This window comes from Siphateles boraxobius, unplaced genomic scaffold, assembly GCF_051911475.1.
Source record: "Siphateles boraxobius isolate OS27281-9 unplaced genomic scaffold, OSU_SipBor_1 6, whole genome shotgun sequence".
Taxonomy (NCBI): domain Eukaryota; kingdom Metazoa; phylum Chordata; class Actinopteri; order Cypriniformes; family Leuciscidae; genus Siphateles; species Siphateles boraxobius.
Window position 1 is genome coordinate 30,918,372 of NW_027509186.1, and position 17,877 is coordinate 30,936,248.

The 17,877-nt window shown below is 37.7% G+C and overlaps 1 protein-coding gene across 1 annotated transcript in view; it reads right to left on the minus strand.

The window, feature by feature from the left end:
- Positions 1 to 17,877, minus strand: part of nectin3a (nectin cell adhesion molecule 3a) — a 41,489-nt gene that overhangs the window by 13,547 nt on the left and 10,065 nt on the right. The window lies entirely within an intron of this gene.

Sequence of the window (17,877 nt, forward strand, 5' to 3'; positions counted from 1 at the left end):
CCTACAAACCTCTTAATGCAGTGTGCAGTGCAGTGCAGTGCAGTGGCACAAACAGTAGAAAGTTCCAGTGTTATAATGACACTCTTGATTCGAGAACCAAAACTACTAACTGTTGTATAAATAATGCAAAGCAGTTTAGAAGCATCTCACAGAAACCTTTTTATATTACACCGTGAACCAGTTTAAAATGTTATATGCGCTTAAACAGTTCCATCTGTCTAATCCTGCTGACATCACTTACATCAGAAGAACCTTTGAAAGGTCATAACTGAAGTACAGTAGTGGGAGATCCAGTAAGGGAGTTAATGAGGGCTTGTTTTTTCCCCAGCCTTAATTACGCCCCATGCGGGAGGCCTTCCTTCTCAACTGCAGCAGACTGAGAGTGCTGTGCCACACAGCCCGTGCTTCACATTCATAATGAGCACCATACAGACCCCCGCGTCACGCTGCGGGACGCTCCGACTGTCCTCTCAGTTAACCGTCTGAGCACCTTGCCAAATAAAAGCCACTGGAACAAGATGAAAAACACCAACAGCCAATTTGGGAGTTCTTTTACTGTTTAATGGGTCTCTTTAATCTGAGTCTGTGCCCTTTGCATGTTTACTTGAACACACCGGAGTTATTTGCTGATACATGTAAACATGATATTCTGGTGAGCTGGCAGTTAACGTTACAATGGCTGCGATTGATTAAAAAAAGATGTTTTGGAAAGAGGAGAACATCAGGAATGAGCGCAATCATTGTAATTCGTGAAAGTGACCCACTGTATGATTCGATAAATCTGAGTGTTCTCACTCACTTTCCTGACATGCATGACTGATGCACAGCAAGCAGAGAGAATATATCTCGTTTCTGCCTTTGCTGTAGATTCGCAGCAGATAGGCGCAAGTGCTGTTGTTTGCTGACGCTTTGAAAACAAAAACAAAAGTTCAAAGACCAAAATATAATAGTGAGATGAGCAACGCTTTTTGTACCCAAATAATACAATGTGAACACAATCCAGCAGGGGGAGGGGGAGCAATCGAACTTGGGTTAAGACCAGGCAATCGAACCAAGTGTGAAACCCTTAAATTTAGGCAAAATTCACATTCTTTTTTTCTTCTCAGTAAACATAGCAAAAATATTGATGACTCATACTGCACTGCACAGTTTTTTTGTCCATTTATATGCCTCTACAAAAAATTGTTAAAACCTGAAGTATATGTATACTATCTTTCAGGAGTTTGGGGTCGGTAAGATTTTAAGATCACCAAAGATGCATTTAATTGATCGAAAAAGTAGTAAAAACTGTAACACTGAACAATATTTTTACAATTTAAAATAATTTTTTTTCTATTTTAAGAAAAGAACAGTATTTACTTGAAATTTTTTGTAACAATGTAAAAGTCTTTAATGTCACTTAAAGCCGGGTGCACACTGTGAGATTTATAATGGTCCTTCACGATTGTTTCATGTCAGACTGTACGAACATGATCATCGCTGCAATCCATGTTGCACTGTAAGATCTCAGTTTTCATTAATATCAGACTGACAGTCAAGACGCGTTAAAAACGGACGCACAAGAAAACTTGTCCGGAGTTTTACATCATTAATCAATGACACGTTCGGTGACAGTGGGCTGCATTATGCTGCAACGCGGGATTGAAATGGTGGCTACAAAGAAATCTCTAACGTTCATTTTGGTCAAGGCTTGTCTTAAAAAACGAAGACAATTTGACGGTCATCGTAGGAGAAGTCACACTGCAGGACTGTGAGTAAAATCTTCTGACACTGCCAGAATTAAGGTAAAATTTGATTGCAATGGTCATTAATCGGCTGTCGGTGAACATGTCAAACTAGCGATCAAAGACTTCAGATTTTAGCCAAGGATCAGAGGAACCTTTTAGGATTGGCAAAAATTAGTCTCAGATGGCCAAATTAGCACAGTGTGATAAGATTAACTTATCCTTGCACAGATATGAAGCAAAAGTTAACAGGCTTGTTGAAAGATGAGAAATATCACAACATTTGATAATTTTAAGAATGAAAGCCAATGGGGTCCAAAACAATATAGCATCTTTTGTGTTCCACAGAAGAGAGAAAGTCATACAGCTTTGGATCAATATAAAGCTGAGTGAATGATGATGACAGAAGTTTAAATTTTGAGCGAACTATCCCTTTAACGGTCAATTCTGGTGAGTAAACAACAGCACACTGCAGCTTAGCCTCATTCAAGAAATCATGGTGTTCTGAAAACAAAACAAATGAACACGTTTCCATAAAGATCACTGGAAAACAAAAAAAATTATAGGTTATAGAATGAGAGCTGTGCAAAACATATTCTGAGAGAAACCGAGCAGTGAAAATAAAAATCTCCTCAGTCATTAAAGCCCACAAATTGATGCATTTCAGATGGAAAAATTGTTAATCAAGACACAAAGCTTTCCTCGTACGACAGTTAATGCTGCTTGTACAAATGACTGCTCTAAGAACTATTCATACCATCAAAACACAAGGTAAAATGTATGCTATTTAAAATACATAGAATGGGTATACGAGACCATATCATAAAAAGTGGGTCTATGGAGGCACTAAATAGTGGCTGATATTTTGAAACCTTGGCAGCTGCATACTAGTGGTAAACCTCTGCTATTATATCTTGCCTGTATGGGTGCAGGCTCTCCCTCTGCCTGTTCCCCTACCCACCCTGTAATTGCAAGAAAACCAGCACGCACACACACACACACACACACACACACACACACACACACACACACACACAGACAGACAGGAGAGAGAGAGAGAGAGAGAGAGAGAGAGAGAGAGAGAGAGAGATAGAGAGGGAGAGATAGAGAGAGAGAGAGAGAGAGAGACCGCAATGAAGCTGACTGCTTGAATATCAAATTTGCTGATAGCCGAGGATCACCCATTTCAATTCACACTGAGATCGTTGAAAAGTCATTTACATCAATCAGCAAACACAGAGAGCATGGTGCAGTACCCGTTCACCGTTCAAGGGAGGAGTCTTATGTTAAAGGGATCGTTTACCCAAAAATCTGTCTTCATTTACTCACCATCATTTCAAGCATACCCTGTTTGACTTTCTTCTGTGGAATATTTGTCCATACAATGAATCAGTGAGGTCCAATGTTGACTTTCATTGTACATGACTTTCAAACCTTTCAAAACGGTTTAAACATTCTGTAAAACAACATATTTTGTGTTCCGCAGAAGAAAGAAAATGATACAGGTTTGGAACGACGAGTGTAAATGCAGGACGATAAGGACTGCCCGATGGCCCGGGGCCGGCATAAACGTCGCTTGAGAGAGTTGAGGCAAATGTCACTTGCCTGATTGAGTGCTGCATCAAGAAAGATTATCATTTGCAGGTGTTTTTAAGCCTTGCCAGTTTTGTGTGCCCAAACATCCGAAGCGCATAACCAAAAGCCACTTCTCAGACAGCGTGCGAATGCTGAATTGAGCTCTCTTTTATGTCTTCTTGCACTTGAACAGACATATTCACACAAAATTACCTTAAAAAATGCCAGTCAAGTTTACGAGTACCCTAGTGAACATGTGCTGAAACCGAAATTGCCCCCTATACCCTCAAATAGGGCGCTATTTGAAGGGACAGCCATTTGTAGTGGTGTCCGAAACCATAGTGGATGTTATTGAGTGCACTTATTCAATCCCACATTGCACTGCAATAACGAGTGTACAACCGATGTACATTCAACGGCTGTCCGAATTCGCTCACTCGTTTTTATTCACCCCTTCAAGTGAACAGTATTAGTGGACTGACTTAGGGATTAGTGAATGGGGGTTTAGGGAGCGATTTCGGATTCAGCCATGATCTGTTATATCTTAAGTGCACAAAACGGCATGTGTAACAGTATATTGGATCCATGCAGCTCTTAAAGTGAATGTTAATGTTAATCAAACAAAGAACAAAGCAAAAAAAAATCACTCACTGCTCGTGACTGAATAACCTTTGTAACTTTATTTAATTTACTCATTGAAGACTAAGCAGTGCTATTTTACTTTTTAATTATACATGCTCTCTACCTGAAATTTACTGTTACTAACATGAAAAGCAGTGTTTATTTTATTTGTATGTTTGTTCTATTGTATTTGTGCTATTGTTCGTAATTTGATTATTTGTTATTATTGTATTACTGACAGTTTACTTGTTTTTACCAATATTTGAAATTTATATAAGTTAAGCTGTAGTTTTTGGTGTCACCTTATTTATTAAGGTCAAAAACAAGGAAGACAATAACTAGGCCTATTTTATTTATTTATTATTTTGTGGCAAAAATTTTAGCCCAGAAATTATATATTTTTGTGAACTATCCCTTTAAAGGTACACTCCTTGTACCTTTACTTGCAGACTCATCATATGCATAAACAGAGAAAAGTAGCTCCAGCTACAATGTTCTTCTGCAAGTTTTGTGGTTTTGTTTATTAACCACTAGAGTGCCAAACGTTACATAGTGTAGCTCTAAGTTCCAATGAATACTCATTTTTTTTATAAACTACCAGGGATGTGGAAAACTACATAGCTACATTCAGGACTTCAGGAAGCCATTTATAAATAGGGTCAGGAAATTTCACGTATGACATGTCTTTTGTTCAAAAACTCCTGAACACAACAGAATGGAGCGGAATATTGGGGTCTTGAGACGTGCCTAATGGGACAGTCTTAAAAATGCAATGCTAATGGTGAAAGATGCTGAAAAAAAACAAAACAAGGTGAGACCAAACTGTCACAAATGTTTATATGTCTATAAAGAACAACATTTAAAAAACAGAACAGACTGAATGCACACAGCCCACTGATGGGTATTCAACAAATAAATAGACTATAATCTTTTATTACACAAAACAATAGTTAGTAATTTTATGATAATTCACTGTGTGCATTTAAAGCACCATCACACTACTACTACTATTACTGAAGTGCTTGCCTTGAGTCACAAAATTAATTATTTGAATATATTAATATTGCCAGTTTCAGTTTCAGATTTATCATGATTACAGCAGACATAAGAGAAATATCCCTATCTATACCCATATGGGGGGTTCCTGAATACTGTGTTGGACAACGAGGGACCTTCGAGTACGTAGTAGTGTTTCTACAAACCAGAACAAAGACACCAAGCGACAAATAGTAATGAAGAGGAAATATTGGGAAAAAAACATTGTCCTGTTCCAGGCTACACGGTTTCCAGCTATTTAAGTGTCAAACCCTTTTAACAAAATGAACAAAAAATATATATGTGAAGTGGGATTCAACTGAAACTGAGGCTGTTCAGTAAAGAACACCAAGAGTTTTACCAAGAGTTATAATGAGCAGTTATAATGAATGGAGCTTAAAATTGTGCTCAACTATCAACAAAACTTTAGATCAGGCAAACTTCAGATGTGGTCTTACTTTTGATGTCAGGCTACCACATCAAAACTCAGGTAAGAGCAAGGGGATTTAAAGTTGTTAGGATGCATGGCAACATAATTCTTACTCTTGGTCCCCTTTTTGCTTCAATGACAACAGCACTCAAGCTGGATATAAATGTGTAAAACTTGATGATCATACTTCTAATTGAATACAATTATATTACTTTATCACTGGAAAATCAGAGTCACTTGGCATTTCATATGCAAAGTTTGGGCCTGTTATTTCTGTTTATGGTTGCCCTGTGCATGTTTGTTGTGTTTAGGGCAGAACAACACACAGTCTGTGCTGTCTCCACTTCACTGCAGTCTGAGCTGTGGGAGCAGCTGTCACCTGTCTACCAGCCAACCCACCACTGACCTCGCAACCCTGCCCTGTCACGTACACACATACATTCTACAAACAACATCCAATGGTGCTCATCAGGGAGGATAGCGAACACACACTGACAAAAATATCGGGGCACAGTCGGCTGCGAAAACAACTCCAAAAAGCTCCCATCACCACCATGACAAAATGCGTGACATGCTACACAGCTTGGACATCCAAAAATGGCACATGTTCCACATGTCTAGAATCTCAGAAAAAGAGTGTATTTGAATTCTGCCCCAAAACCACCCTGATTAAACCAGAATTAAAGGAATATATTGCAGGTTAGGCTTTATCGACATTAACAGAATGAATTATAATAACTCTAACTGTTGTAATATTTGCCTTTTAGACTTCTATTATTTTCTGGCCACAGATGCTGTCAATAACGGCTAAGTTGCATTTAACCCTGAATATTACTTTAATGTAATGTAAAAAGCAATTTAAATACAGTCTTATGTTCAGAAACAGTACAACTATAGATGTCGTGCTCTTTCAGTAGAGATGAACAGATGGCCACAGCCTCAGATACCTGAATCAAGGCCAGCGAGGCAAATTTGTGTTCATTGCATTTGTTGTAAACCTATAAAATGACAGAAATAATGAAACAAAGACTATGAACAAAGTCTTTGATCTGACATTCAAGTTATTGAAAGGCAATGTAACCATTTAATGGATAAAATTATCATCATTCCCTTGGAAGCATGCAAAGTTAGCTTGAGGACACCATAATGTGGAGGATTGTATCATTACCTCAACACAGGCCTGGTTTAACAATACATAAAAAACTTCAAAAAGCATCTAGGCCTGGCAAAAGTCATCTGAGGGCCAGCCCAGCTCTGCCAAAAACTCAAATAGGAAATGAGAAGTATAGTACGATTGCATTAAATAAATAAAAAAATTGGCAAAGGTAACGAGAAACAAATTGAAAGGTCGCTACACGGAACGGCGAAGATGAGTGAGAACAAGAAGGAAATGAGGGGAAACAAATCAGAAATGAATTAATGAAAGAGATATGCTTGGTCTTTGAAGCTTTCCCTGTGTTTGTTTTTCTCTCTCCTGACATCACTAACTGCTACAAGCTGTTCACGGGGTCCAACTGTATATTCGAGCCCTCCACTATGCATTCCACTTCTCGTCTCATGCGCCAAATGCCCCAGCGTGAACCGAGATGCGAACCTGACCTCACCCTCTTGTGAAACATCTTAACTTGATTTTGGTGTGGGGAGACTTGTCCCAGAGCCCCTGGTCTTTCTGTCAGGTCACTGGGAGGGAAGAACCGGCTGATGCATCCCCTATTTTCAGATTCTCAAAAAACATCAGGAAACATATGAGGCCAAACTCCTCTCTCGCACGCAACACCACACTCAGATTAGAGTTGTTTTTAAGGACCACGGTGATGTGGCAGGACAAGATCAATGAGAGGGTTTTAAATGAAGGCTTTGTTAACGTTATAATAGCAGTGGAGAGGTGATGAACGTCATCAGAAGTGCACTATAAAAGATATAAGAAACTTTATGAGAAATTAAACTGAGGTAGGGTAGGGTGAGATTTGACAACCAGAATAAAAAAAATGATTTACTTATAATTTTGTTCCATAAATGTATAACGTTCTTTCTTGTGGAACACAAAAGAACACTTTGTTCACACTTCTCTTTTCCATCAATAAAAGTGAAAGGGGACCAAGAAAAACCAAGAATTTAGTGAATAACTGCTTAAAATTCAGACTGTTCCTTAAACAAAGCTATCAAATGACTTGTAAATAACTTCAAATATAGTATTGCATTAAAATGTAGCATGGACTGCTTTTATGATGCTTTTGCACTTTTCAAAATTTTTCCACATTAAAAAAAAATACAGTTCAATATTATTAACTAAAACTATTTAAAAAAAACGTGTTAATTAAAATAAAGCTGAAATAAAAATATAAATGTTAGATGAAAAACAAATTAGGATCGTTGTATTGGCAACTAACTTGATAAAATAGTACAAAAATAGCTAAAAAAATATATATAATAAATAAATAAATAAATAAGTTTTTAAAATTATAAATAGAAATATTTATTAATATTTATTAATAAAAATGAATAAAAATTACAAAAGGACATAACAAAATAACTAAAATGTAAAAATTACAATAAAAATATAAAGGCTAATTCTAAATTAATAAATTATATTGTAGCAAATAAACACTAAAATAACACTGATTAAATAATACATATTTGGAACTATATGAAGTTAAAAAAATATGGCAGAAGTGGCTCATTTCCTAGCAGAAAAAGGTTGACGAGAAGAACCAACAAATAAAAATAATTTGACCACAAAAAAACAAAAACAAAGAAATAGTGGTGGTTAACCGACTCTGAGTCTGTGACTTTCGCTAAAGCTGGTACACTGAATAAGAGACAGATACACTTTTGCCATCAGTCTTCATTAGATGGGAGCTTGAGTGAGAGGACTGTGTGACTTCAGTGGAATTGCCTCACCTTTGGTCACATTGCCAATAGTGTAATAAAGAATGTCAGACACTAAAGAGACGTGACATGCAACAGCTGTACTTGACATACCAATGGTAATTAGTTGTGGCCATGTACTATGGTCATTTAGTTTTGTGAGCAACCATTCTGCAAGTGTCTTACTAGCCCAACCACAGTACTCATATACTGCCAAAAAAGAAAGTGAAAAGAGTTATCATAGTTCATCATGACTACATGTGTGTGAGATGAATAACTAATATGACTAATGAATTTTCATGAATGACTTATAGGACCTGAATGCTGGACCTATAGAAACTACTGTGCAGATTAGAGACAGTACACTCAAGGTTTATACAAATGTTGAATGCATTAAGGGTGATTATAATGGGTTCCAAAAGGAAATCATAAATATTTAAATATCTTAGTGGTTGGATGCCCCAAAGAAAACTCTCTGTCCCAAGAATCAATCTACGGGGGATTAAAACTACTGACTGGAAAAAAAAACTGTAACTGGTTTTGCTCAAAAAAAATTTGTTGACACGCTGTGAAATAAGAATAACTTTAGTCTACTGAATCTGCAGTGCACTATTAAGCAAGTCTTCAAATATTTATCAAATACGCACACATCCACAATGGTGGTGTTGGGGTTTGCTAATTAAATGATGGTGCAAAGCTAACAAGTATTGATTATGATTTCCATTACACGAGAGTAGATGTTAAAACTTCATGCTGATTTGTACTCGGCTTTCACCAAGATAAGCAACACTAAGACGTAGCTTTACAGTAAACTATGCTTCACCCATTTACGCTTCTTTCCATATGGTGGTGTGACTCCCCTTCTGTCCGGCGTTAACGACTGCAGTGTAGTTGGCGCGTCAGCACACACGACGGCTGCAACTACAGTGTGGTCTCCCTAGCGGACCAGCGCGACAACCGTCTGGATTGAGCCAAGTAGGGGACATCTCTAGGGTCTTCAAGTGGGCACCTTCCGTCCTCAGTGTTTCGTCGACTAGCCCACGACACCTCAAGAAGGCTCGACAGTGACTCTGGCGTCCCAGAGTCCCCCCCCCCCCTCCGTCCCCAACTCAACTCAGCCCAGCTTACTGACCTCTACATCCCTCCTGCTGCTGAGACCTAACCACAATCACGCAATCTCTCCCAAACCCAACCATACGCGCCAACCTGTTTGACTAAGGCTGTCGAGCCCCACTGGTGCGTTAATATGCAGTTTCAGTGGCAACGGTTCCGTATGGCATACCACCTACCGCAAAACACAATATCTGCCCAACCACCCGTCATTCACGCAATATACACAGGAACGTAATGACTGTAAATACTATACAAACTATACAAATAAACCTACAGACTCTTCAAGATTTCAAGAATTCTACGAAACCATAGCATGGCGGCCTGTACTTAGCCAGCTAGAATCTTTCCGTCTCAACCACAGCCGGTTGCTGCTCCTTTCTGCTGCTTCAGATAAGTTCTTTACTGTGGGCGAAACTCTTTGCCACTGAATCCGACGTCTCTGAGGAACCGGGTTGTAGAGTGTGCCACAAAACCTCGACAACCCACTTCCACTGGATAAACCTGGACTCTCCATCCTCGCTGTTCTGCTTCAGTGGCCAGATGAGCATACCGCAGTTTCTTCCTCTCATATGCCTCATCTACCGCATCCTCCCATGGCACTGTTAACTCTATCAGTTGAACAATGCGTACTGATCCAGACCACAAAATAATATCTGGTCGTAGGTTAGTGGTGGCAATCTCAGGTGGAAAAATAAGCCATTGATCAAGATCAGCCAGCATCTTCCAGTCCCTAGCAGCTTCCAGTTGTCCTGGGCCAGAATTGGTGTTAGCACCTTTTCTTGGTGGTTGCTCGCCTGGGCGGAGGAATATTGTCTTCTGCGTGTAATGTTTTGCTAGAACAGGCGGCAACTTATTGGTCATACTACGCTTGCTTTCCAATGCTGAAGCCAAACATCGCAATACTTGGTCATGGCGCCAAGTAAACCGACCTTGGCTAAGAGCCACCTTACATCCTGTCAAAATGTGCCTTATTGTGGCAGGTGATGAACACAAAGGACAAGAGGGATCCTCTCCTACCCAGAGGTTTAGGTTCTGCGGTGATGGGAGAACATCATATGTTGACCTAATAAGGAAACTGATCCTACTCTCTTCCATTGACCAAAGGTCTTGCCAGCCCATTTTGCGTTGTTCCACACTCTCCCATCTCATCCACTCTCCCTGCTTGGCCTGGGAAGTGGCCTTTATACATCTCATCCTCTCCTCCTGCTTTCGCACCTCGTTGACTACCAGCTTCCTCCTTTGAGCTGGGCCTGCCTTGTGCCATTTAGGAGGAGCTAAACTGAGCCCTAAACCCCCTCTTCCATGCTGTACCTGTCCCACGATATCCCCAATTTGAAGGTCAGCCTTTGCCTCTACTACAGATCATAACAATTTTACATGCTTTTTTAGTACCTCTAATGAAGAATAGCAATAAAGCTTACAAGAAAGTATCTAAATTAGACGGTTTATGACTGCATTACCCAGAAACCTATATAAAGCAAAATACTGTATGTCTGCGATACAATGCCAGGATAAAGCAAAAATTACAGACCTTAATTCACATCCATTGGGCTTCTTTTTCTTGCATTTTTGTTAAGTGAAAAGTGAAAAAAAAAAAAAAATATATATATATATATATATATAAAATTGGGTTACACTTTATATTAAAGTGTCATTGTTACAGTGTAATTGCAAATTTAAGTACTGAGTAATATAATTTAACAACATGTATTTACTAAAGGGTTTGGGTTGGATTAGGAATTGGTTGAGGATTATTTTCATGTAATTATGCAGAATTTATTGTTATTACTATAGTAAGTACATGTAACATATGTAATAAGGACACTGTAAAATATACTGAATATTTTTTACCGAATCCATTTTATTCCAAACAATATCACAATTATTATTTTGAACATGAAAAAAAATTACTTTTTTTGACCATCTATAATCTAGGCAATAGGAACTAATCTATAAGAACTAAGTTATTTTTTTCTTAATACATAAACCTACACTTTTGACAGAACAAATCAATGTTTCAAGGCCACTTGACCTGTGTTTATTGATATTTGGTAACATATGTTAATCATATTCTTATTAGTCATAAAACATCTGAAAGCAGATATCTTTACTTCCTTGGAAACAATGCAACAATTCTCAGAGTGCCAAGAAAGCCTCCAACTTAATTCAAATAAAACACAAACATTCTGACAGGCCTCCTTCCTCAGTCAGACTCCCTGAACATTTCCTTCTTCCTGAGGAACGCTTCCTTTCACTCTCTATTGCAAGTCTTTTTTCCTTTAAGGCCAGCACGTAAAGGAAAAAAAGAATTAGTAATGTTTGAGTTAAAGGTGTGTAGTGAACAGCCTATTCTAAAGTATTCCAGGGTCCAGTTTTCTGGGGTATCTCTCTGACGGCAGAAGTGGAGAAACGTTTTGATTGGACCATTGTGGACTAACGCAAACAAATGTCCAAAACCATTTGATAAGGATGCTAGGACAACTGCCAGACACCTCTGAGAGGGCAAGGAATACCCTAGTACCAAGCTCGAAAAAGGACGGGACTTCTCGATGGTTCACAACAGTTTATCTTTCCATAAGATAATTTAACTCTGCCATAGCAAGTCGTATTTTATGCATCTTCTGCACTTTATCTCTTTATATATTTTACACTTGTGACTTCCTTGTGTTGATAAAACTCAACAACTGCTTCAAAATTAAAATTTCAGTTTGGGTGTGTGTAGTTTACGTTGTAGATATCAAAGTATCATCAAGTTATGTTTACTACAGGCTCTATCTTACTCATAAATTGAAAAACTCAATTATAAAACCCCATTGGAAAATCTCAAATGAACCAGGGGGCGGAGCTTAGACGTAACCACTGCACCACTCTATTACCAGTGGCAGGGCAGCTCGTGGATTATAAATATAAATATAATTTCACTCACCTAGCCTAAAATCCAAGCAAAAATCCATCCTTCTGACCTTTTAAATGTTGGTGTTAAAAGAGTATGTTCGGCCATTTAGTGAAGCTGATTTCTGTAGCCTATAGGCCAATCTAACTTAGGATTGGTGTCTTACTTCGTTTTGTAGGAATAATCGGTAGCTTCTGCATGAATGGTATCTTGGTAAATTTGTCGCAGAATATTCAATATTCAATATCTCTACTCTCCATAATTAACTCTTTCCCCGCCGTTTTTGAAAAAAGTTGCCAGCCAGTGCCAGCATTTTTGATCATTTTCTCAAAAGTTGAATGGCCCCCAAAATATTTTGTTGCATGATATCTGAAGATGCAATGTATCAAAAGAAAGAACGGACCCTCTGCTTTTTATCAACACTTGAATACGGCTAAGTTTTATAAAAAGAAGCAACATTTTGAGCATTTTGATTGGATGATCAAAACTTTGATGGAGTAGGTCAACATCAACACCCCCCAAAGCTTGCACAGTCCTGTAGCTCGTCCTCCTGGGTCAACATTTCATTCTGACACGTTAGGCATTTTTGATTTATATGCTGTTTAATGTTGATGATCGTGTTTGCATCTGCTTACATATGCTATCGCTATGAGAACCCCTACAGGTGTCACATGCTTATTAGTGGTGGGAAATTCTTCCATACTTGTGTATTTCATACATAGGAGCTGGGTAACAGAGGTTAGAAAAAGGGCCACTGCTTTTCTCCAAAAGACTAAAAGAGTGCTTCTATCTTGTGTGCTGGTGAGTGACTACATTTAGTTTGAAAGTGAGACTTTCAATTCTTGCATTATGGAGTAACAAGGTTTTGTTTGTGTGTATCTGTGTACAGAGTCAGACAGTCATTCCATTCAGCTTTTACCTGGCAGCTGAGACTGTCATAGTTGCTAGTTACAAGAAAAAGTTTAAAAAAAGTGTCATAGTTAAAAAGAAACTATTGAAAAAAAAAATTGCCTAAATGTTTGTCATGTCCTATTTGCTTAACGTGGCAAAATGATATTGGATCACAGTGCAGTCAACAAAACTGGAACTTCTTCATAGCTGTAACATCTATCAACAAATCAGAATCAAGAATTCTGTAGATCTTTAAATCTCATTGTATCAATCATACTGAGCTAATAAACCAATTTTAATTTAAGAGTCTGTTTTTGGCAGAGCTGACTTTTCAGCAGTCTTCAGTCTTTAATATTAATGATGAAAATAGTTGTGCTGCTTATATTTTTGTATGAACTGAGATACACTGTTTTTCGGGATTGTTTGATGAATAGAAGATTTAAAAGAACAGTGTTTATTTGAAATAGAAAACTTTTGTAAAATAATAAATGTTGTTACTGTAACTTTTGATCAATTTGATGATCAATTTAATTCTTATTTCCTTACAGAATAAAATTATTAATTTCTTCTTTAAAAAAATAATAATAATAAAAATAATAATAATTATACATATAAAAATATCTCTTACAGACACCAATTTTTTTTACTTTTACTTATGTATGTTTTTGGGTGACTGCGAATTGAATCAAATATTGACAGCAACCATAGTTAAGCTTAAGTACAGTTGCTCTCATTCTCAATAAGGGTGCACACTTCTAATTTAGCACCTTCCTGACCCATAAGAACTTTTTCAGTTTCTAAAGAGGTACTATTCTCTTGCTTGAGTCAACAACTTTTCTCAGAATACCACTTTGTTCTGAAAATAGATCCTAATTTGAAATCCAAGCTGGAAAATCATTGCACACGCATTACATTAAGCATCAGGCAGTTCCTCTAGAATTAAAATGAGAGTTTCAAAATGAAGTGACTATGGTAAGGAATGTGAGCTGTTAATGAGGCTTCACAGAACGGCAAGCAATCCGAAGGGCTGGGTTTTTGACTTTCTTCCCAAACTCCCTGAGAATTGTTTTCCTTCCCTTCTGAGTCTCAGTGTTCATGCATACACTCACAGGAAGCAGAGCTCAATTGATAGGGCTATTCCAACTAAACAAGTGTTCAAAACTGTTCATTATTTGGATCTGCATGCACAATGATTCAGTTAATGCAACATTATCAGAAATGTCAAAACCCTCTAAGTGTCCTCCAAAAATGCACTGAAACAAGTCTGCTAGGAATTGCCAAAAATCAAAGCATGCAATGTTATTCCTCAAGGCTTTCAGGGGGTTGAAATGCTGCCAACAAAGACACAGAACACTCAAGATGTCACAAAGGGAAGGACACACAAACAAGACTGAATTAAAGAGGAAAGTAATGCAGCAGTTTGGTCAACATGAAACACAATAGGCCTAGTTTACTTTCTCTACACACTCCCCTTTTCTTCTTCACCCTGTCCACAAAATGGCAGACTAGAACACTAATCTGTATTGATAACCAATACCTTGAGGGCTTTGTCCTTAAGTTTGTTTGCATGTCAAATTCCATCGATTTAATACCTTCCCCACCTGTGTGACCATTGGCTATGAAGTCAATAAGCAATATTAGCACAGGTGAGTAAGATTCCTCTGCATTATAGAGTCCGTTTGCCCAACAAATCAAGCACTTGGTACACATTTGACATAGATGACAAAGCTTCCAAAAAAAAAAACACCATGCTGATTGGCCAACATTTCATGCTGATGATAATGATAATGTAGCAAGAACCCGGCCAACGACGCTTGGTTTCCATACTTTTATTTTTTTTATTAAAATTCATTTAGATTTTTTTTTTCTGAGCATAAAGATAAAAATGTGAGTGATAAAGAGAAACAACAATCATGTTGTCCAACCAACATGCAGATACATATAAATAAATAAATATATCAAATAGAAATAATGAATTTATAATAAAACAGGTAATGATATCAGAGACCCTCATGTATGTCAAGGTCAATAGGTATTATAAAAAATCTAATTTAATTTTTCTGATAAGGTAAGAATGTTCATTAAGACTGTAAAATGTCATAAGTTTGGAGTGCGACTCGTTAAAGACATTATGATATTTTCATAAAATAATAATTCATGATGTTTGAGAAAATAAATTTTATCTTCAAAAAATATATATTTTATAACTTCTTATATTTTTATTTATTATTAAAAATATTAAACAATATTTTAAAAATGGCATGCGTTTTTTAAAAGTTTCTTCATTGTTGACACTTTTATGTAATTGACCCATATCACATTATCTCAAATGGTGGTATTACAGGACACATCTCTGAAGGTTCACTCATGAACCAAAGCTTGTTCCTATCAGAAGTTCAACAGGAAATTCTTATAAATATAATTGTCCTGTCATACAAAAGAAAACCATGGACTTGTGCTCTCATGGCAGCATGCGGTCCTATTTATGATATATAATGTAGCAGAACCACCTTCATATATCTGCAGGACCATAAGGACCCTGCGATTACCTCATACATCAATAGCTAAAGAGAACGCAGCTGAGGCATCATCAACATCACAGCACATGAACTGTGTTCCTGCCCGGTAGCCCTTGTTAAAAACTTCCACAGCGACTAACAATTACAAAGACAGCATGGAAGATCATTGCACATAAAATGCTCTCTTTGTTCCAATGCCCAGACAGAGGGGGCTCTCAGCGCTGGGAGAACAGATGGATTTGGTTCGGTAAGGAAACTAGAGGACGTTCTTCAGCATCAATCCCATAATTGAAAATGGAAACAGCAATGATCTGATATCATTGTGTAAGCAGTATATAAGCAACATATTGTGTAAGCATCGTGTATAGCAATAATGGGAAATTAACATTAAATAATTAAAATGATGCTATGAATTTATACAAAACAACTGGGTAAATGACAATTTGACAAACCCAAATGATGCACAGACTATAATGGTCTGCAGGGGTCCTCTAAATGATATCATTTTTCTGTTTTCTGTTTTTTTTCCTGCATGTTTTTTGCATGACTTTGCGGACAATTTAATTTAATTTTTAATAATAATTAATTTAATAATATTTTTTTCTAAGAAATATAACTACCGGTATATTAAGTTTTCTTTTCAGAAAATGTAATTTTTAATTAGGCATTTTTTCTATGATGTCAGGACAATTATACCACCCTGAAATTTTTTTACTTAAAAAATGCTAAAAATAATTCAGAAAAAAAAAACATTCGTCCCTGTATGTATAAATTGCATTTTAATATCTTTTTTTAAATAACCTATAAAAACACATGCCAAATTCTTAAAATATTGCAATATATGTTAAAGATTTTTCAAAAAAACAAACAAAAAAAACCCATTATATATATATATATATATATATATATATATATATATATATATATATATATATATATATATATATATATATTAAATATACAGGTCCTTCTCAAAAAATTACCATATTGTAATAAAGTTCATTATTTTCCATAATGTAATGATAAAAATTAAACTTTCATATATTTTAGATTCATTGCACACCAACTGAAATATTTCAGGTCTTTTATTGTTTTAATACTGATGATTTTGGCATACAGCTCATGAAAACGTACTCGGTTACTAACGTAACCTCGGTTCTCTCTAGAGAGGGAACGAGTACTGCGTAATATCTTACGCTATGGGGAAAACCTCTTTTCCACGAGATATTGAAGCCAAAAATTATCCTTTAATTTTGATTAATGTAAAACGCTGTGTGGCAGCGTGCAGACATAGGCAAGACGGCTCGCGCGCCTATTGGCTGCCCTGCGGCAACAGCAGCAAGCCTGTCGAGAGAGGCCCTGCGTGACGTGACATCCAATGGGGGTGCTTCGCGCAAATTTCGTTGCGTCCCGCCAGAATAGGCGTGGCCTTGGCCTATAAATACGCTCGACAGGCTGATACAAACTGGTTTTCATCGCTGAAGCGAACCAGCACTGTTGTATGCACGGCAAGATACGCAGTACTCGTTCCCTCTCTAAAGAGAACCGAGGTTACGTTAGTAACCGAGTACGTTCTCTTACGAGAGTATCTCTCGTACTGCGTAATATCTTACGCTATGGGGAACACAATGTAAGACGCTGTGCGTACTGGGATCCGACACCAAAGTCCCAAGGGCAGTAGCCCGGGGCTCATATAGTGCATAATCACCGTAGACTCACAGAGAGTCGGAGAAGAGAGGCTACCAGCATCATTCCCCATGAAATAGCATCCCATAGGAGCTAGTTATGTCAACAGTATATCCCGCAGACAGGGTGAACGCGTTCAGCCTGAACTGGGCAAAAGTACGGGCTATTCAACACCCATGGAGCTGTTCCATCGATCAGTGAGCGATACTCAATCAAAACTCAGCATTCTGCGCCGGCGCAGCGGGACAGATAGTACTGAATTCTAGACCGACAGCAGCTTGGCCTGTAAGGCGGGAACCTCTAGGTTATAGAACCTTATAAATGTAGACGGCGAGGCCCAGCCCTCCGCCATACAGATATCATGCAAGGAAATCCCACTAGACCACGCCCACGAAGAGGCCACGCCTCTCGTGGAGTGCGCTCTGACACCCAAAGGACACTGAAGGCCCTTAGAAGTGTAAGCCAGCGCTATGGCATCGACTATCCATCTGGATAAGCTCTGTTTTGATGCGGCCAGTCCCT